Below are 5562 nucleotides of genomic sequence, written 5' to 3'. Positions count from 1 at the left end.
AACCATATGTGTTGAATACTAAAACTTCAGAAGACTGTCATTAGTAACATGCACAATGTAGGACGAAGAAAATCATGTCGCCCACTCCTAAAGAATCTGAGTATACTAAGTGTTCCCTCACTATACATATATGAGCTGATTATCTTTGGACACAGTAACCCTGATTTATTTGTAGCAAATCATTTTCAACATGATTACAACACAAGAAATCAAAATAATTTTATGCTGCCCACCCACCATTTAAAACTTTCTCCACATTATATGGGTATGAAAATTTATAAGAAAGTGAAAAGAAGAGAATTGCTCAGCATAAATTTAGAAAAACTGAAAAAAATCCTTATATGAGAAACTAGTGCAGAAATGTTACTATTAATTAGAAGAATTCATAAATGACAACCTGAAAATTTGAGCAGTACTTAGGACTGTTAATCTTAAAAGTTTGTTACTTTTGAAGAAAAATTATTAATTGCTTAATTAAGCAATTATTCAGTACTGTATATTATGGTACTGGTTTTATATGGAAAGTTGCCAACCATTTATTGTGTTTTGACAAGTCTCTTGTACTTTTAAGTCAATGGCTTGAAATTGTATGTTACGACACAATAAACTTCTGCGTCTACTTCTGCTACTACTTCTTAAAAACACTTCATTTGGCGCCATACTTTAATTTTTGAGAGATTTACCAATCTATTCATCACTTTTCCTCAGAAAAACATTACTATGATACAATACAATACTGTTTGTGACAGTGCTACCAATACAAACATGTAATTTAACCTTTATAACACAGCAATTCACAGCCTTCTATATAAAAAATTAACAAATTTATTAGATCTTGAAGTAAGGCACATAAAAATTTTAACATTTTCAGCCGGTGTAGATTATATTTTAAAAAAATAAAATAAAATGCTTCATAATTTTATTTGGAAAATTGCAAATTTTATAATGATATAAAGATCCAAAAACGTGAAAAAGTTTTTTCCATTGTAACTCGCCTTAATAATAATAATAATAATAATAATAATAATAATAATAATAATAATAATAATAATAATAATATTATATATGTATTTCTGGTTAAAGAAGTTCACCTCAACACATTCACATCTAACTAAATTATTTAGCAGTTACATTGCAGACCCATACACATTCCCTGATACACTTACACATGGAATAACTTATCTGAAACCTAAAGATCAAGCAGACACAGCGAACCCAGCTAAATATCGCCCCATAACATGCCTACCAACAATATACAAAATATTAACTTCAGTCATTAAACAGAAACTAGTGACACATACAACACAGAACAAAATTATAAATGAAGAACAAAAAGGCTGTTGCAAAGGAGCAGGAGGATGTAAAGAGCAACTGATAATAGATGCAGAGGTGACATATCAAGCTAAAACTAAACAAAGGTCGCTACACTACGCATACATCGATTACCAAAAAGCTTTTGATAGTGTACCCCACTCATGGTTACTACAAATATTGGAAATATATAAAGTAGATCCTAAATTGATACAGTTCCTAAACATAGCAATGAAAAACTGGAAAACCACACTTAATATCCAAACAAATTCAAATATCATCACATCACAGCCAATACAGATTAAGCGTGGAATATACCAAGAATACTCATTAAGTCCTTTCTGGTTCTGCCTTGCTCTGAACCCACTATCCAACATGCTAAATAATACAAATTATGGTTACAATATTACTGGAACATACCCACACAAAATCACACATTTGCTATACATGGATGATCTAAAACTACTGGCAGCAACAAATCAACAACTCAACCAATTACTAAAGATAACAGAAGTATTTAGCAATGATATAAATATGGCTTTTGGAACAGACAAATGTAAGAAGAATAGCATAGTCAAGGGAAAACACACTAAACAAAAAGATTACATATTGGATAACCACAGCGACTGCATAGAAGCGATGGAAAAAACAGATGCCTATAAATATCTAGGATACAGACAAAAAATAGGAATAGATGATAGAAATATTAAGGAAGAGCTAAAAGAAAAATATAGACAAAGACTAACAAAAATACTGAAAACAGAATTGACAGCAAGAAACAAGACAAAAGCTATAAATACCTATGCTATACCAATATTGACCTACTCATTTGGAGTAGTGAAATGGAGTAACACAGACCTAGAAGCACTCAATACACTTACACGATCACAATGCCACAAATATAGAATACATCACATACATTCAGCAACAGAAAGATTCACATTGAGAAGAAAGGAAGGAGGAAGGGGATTTATCGACATAAAAAACCTACATTATGGACAGGTAGACAATTTAAGAAAATTCTTTCTAGAATGAGCAGAAACTAGCAAAATACACAAAGCAATCACCCACATAAATACATCGGCTACACCACTACAATTTCATAACCACCTCTACAACCCTTTAGATCACATAACATCAACAGACACAAAGAAAGTAAATTGGAAAAAGAAAACACTACATGGCAAGCACCCGTATCATCTAACACAGCCACACATCAATCAAGACGCATCCAACACATGGCTAAGAAGAGGCAATATATACAGTGAGACAGAAGGATTCATGATTGCAATACAGGATCAAACAATAAACACCAGATATTACAGCAAGCATATTATTAAAGATCCCAATACCACAACAGATAAATGCAGACTTTGCAAACAACAAATAGAAACAGTAGATCACATCACAAGCGGATGTACAATACTAGCAAATACAGAATACCCCAGAAGACATGACAATGTAGCAAAAATAATACATCAACAACTTGCCATACAACATAAACTAATAGAACAACACATTCCCATATACAAGTATGCACCACAAAATGTACTGGAGAATGATGAATACAAATTATACTGGAACAGAACCATTATAACAGATAAAACAACGCCACATAACAAACCTGACATCATACTCACCAATAAAAAGAAGAAATTAACACAACTAATTGAAATATCCATACCCAATACAGCAAATATACAGAAGAAAACAGGAGAAAAAATTGAAAAATACATCCAACTGGCTGAGGAAGTCAAGGACATGTGGCATCAGGATAAAGTTGACATTATACCAATTATACTTTCAACTACAGGAGTCATACCACGCAATATCCACCAGTACATCAATGCAATACAGCTACATCCAAACTTATATATACAACTTCAGAAATCCGTAATTATTGATACATGTTCAATTACCCGAAAGTTCCTAAACGCAATGTAACATATACCGTACAGTTAAAAGGAAGTGACGCTTGATCAAGGTCCGCGTCACTTTCATTCCGAACCAAACCTAAGGTCTGAGAAAGGAAAGACAATAATAATAATAATAATAATAATAATAATAATAATAATAATAATAATAATAATAATAATAATAATAATAATAATAATCCCTGTGGAGGCCCGGGAAAAGAATAGGCCTTCAGTATGTTCTGCCAGTCATAAAAGGCGACAAAAAGAAAACCACTAATAGGGCTAACCCCCCCCCTTTTAGTGTAATTAGTTGGTTCAGGACAGAACTAATGAAGCCTCGGACAAGCGCTGTCATAGTCGGGGACGACGCTTGAACCCTATGCCCGTCCACAATGGTAACGACACTGCTAGCCACACGGAAACTGATTTAAATCCAAATAGAGGTGTTTTGCAGGATATGCTTTCTGCAACCACTCTAGAAGGAAAACAAAGACAGAGGATGAGATGGTCAGATGAAGTTAACCAACATGAGGGAATATGGTATAGTTGTAGGTAAACAACTAGAATTCTCCATATACAGATTTATTCACACTTAGCGTCTACACAGATACAAGTCCAGAGGCTAACTCGGTTAGCATCCAACATGCTCTCCAAAGCCCTCTCCTCAAAGATAGCACACTTACGCACAGAACAAATATCGATTTTTATGGCGCTCTACACCACAAACACCTCATGTTCTGTTATTACCAAGCAACAAACTTAGGAACCAACACAACTGGATACAGATCACAAGCATACACAAAATTTATTACCAGAGACCTGGAATTAAAATTTTTAACAGAGCAACAACTGGCTGATCAGATCCGTGTAATAATAAAAAATAACAGGATACCTCAGTCAGAATTAGAAAACATCAAACAACAAGTACAACAAATACTGGAACAAAATAATGTGCAATCAGAAGAAGACAAAAATAGAGTAATGGACTCAAACATCCCAGAGCAAACAAACAAAGATCTCCATGCATCAATTAAACAATCAGAGGAAAATGAAAACTTAAGACAGCCACCAGAACAAGCACAAATACAACATGAAGTGATACACATGTTAGATATAGAACAAAAATTTCAGCTAACATATATAGAATACAAAGACACAAATACAGACATTAGACCATTCTTGCATAGACCACCAAATAACCCACAAGTCGAAACAACAATAACTATCAACACAATCATACACAACAAAATAAATGAAAATACAACTATGGAAGAGTTGCAACTACTGGTTTATACAGGAGCATTCACTACACTAAATATACACACTAGGCAGAGATCAGAACCAACCAACACACAGAAGAAACCCACAAAACCAGCATGGCAACACAGGCTACAGATCAGAATAGAAAAACTGAGAAAAGACATCGGACAGCTAACACAATTTATAAGAAATGAAATATCAGACAAAAAACGAAAAAGGTAAGGTAAAATCTCACAACAAGAAGCGATAGAGCAGTTAGATGAAAAGAAGCAGAAATTACAGGCATTGGCCAAACAACTTAGAAGATACAAAGAAAGTGAAAATAGAAGGAAACAAAACCAAACATTCAATACAAACCAAAAGAAATTTTATCAGACAATAGATAACACACACATTAAAATAGACAACCCACCAAACATAACAGACATGGAACACTTCTGGAGCAACATATGGTCAAACCCGGTGCTACATAACAGGCATGCATGGTGGATACAAGCAGAAGCAGAAACAGACGCATACAAGATGATACCACAAATGCCCGAAGTGATAATTTCGCAAAATGAAGTCACCTGAGCAATTAATTCTACGCACAATTGGAAAGCCCCTGGAAAAGATTACATAGTAAATTTCTGGCTAAAGGAGTTCACCTAAACACATTCACATCTAACTAAATTATTTAACAGTTACATTGCAGACCCATACACATTTCGTGATACACTTACATAAGGAATAACTTATCTGAAACCTAAAGATCAAGCAGACACAGCAAACCCAGCAAAATATCACCCCATAACATGCCTACCAACAATATACAAAATATTAACTTCAGTCATTACACAGAAATTAATGACACATACAACACAGAACAGAATTGTAAATGAAGAACAAAAAGTCTGTTGCCAAGGAGCACGAGGATGTAAAGAGCAAATGATAATAGATGCAGATGTGCCATATCAAGCTAAAACTAAACAAAGGTCACTACACAATGCATACATTGATTACCAAAAAGCTTTTGCTGGTGTACCCCCACTCATGGTTACTACAAATATTGGAAATATACAAAGTAGATCCTAAA

This window comes from Schistocerca americana, chromosome X (genome assembly GCF_021461395.2).
Source record: "Schistocerca americana isolate TAMUIC-IGC-003095 chromosome X, iqSchAmer2.1, whole genome shotgun sequence".
Classification (NCBI taxonomy): Eukaryota; Metazoa; Arthropoda; class Insecta; order Orthoptera; family Acrididae; genus Schistocerca; species Schistocerca americana.
This window is presented reverse-complemented; position numbering follows the sequence as displayed.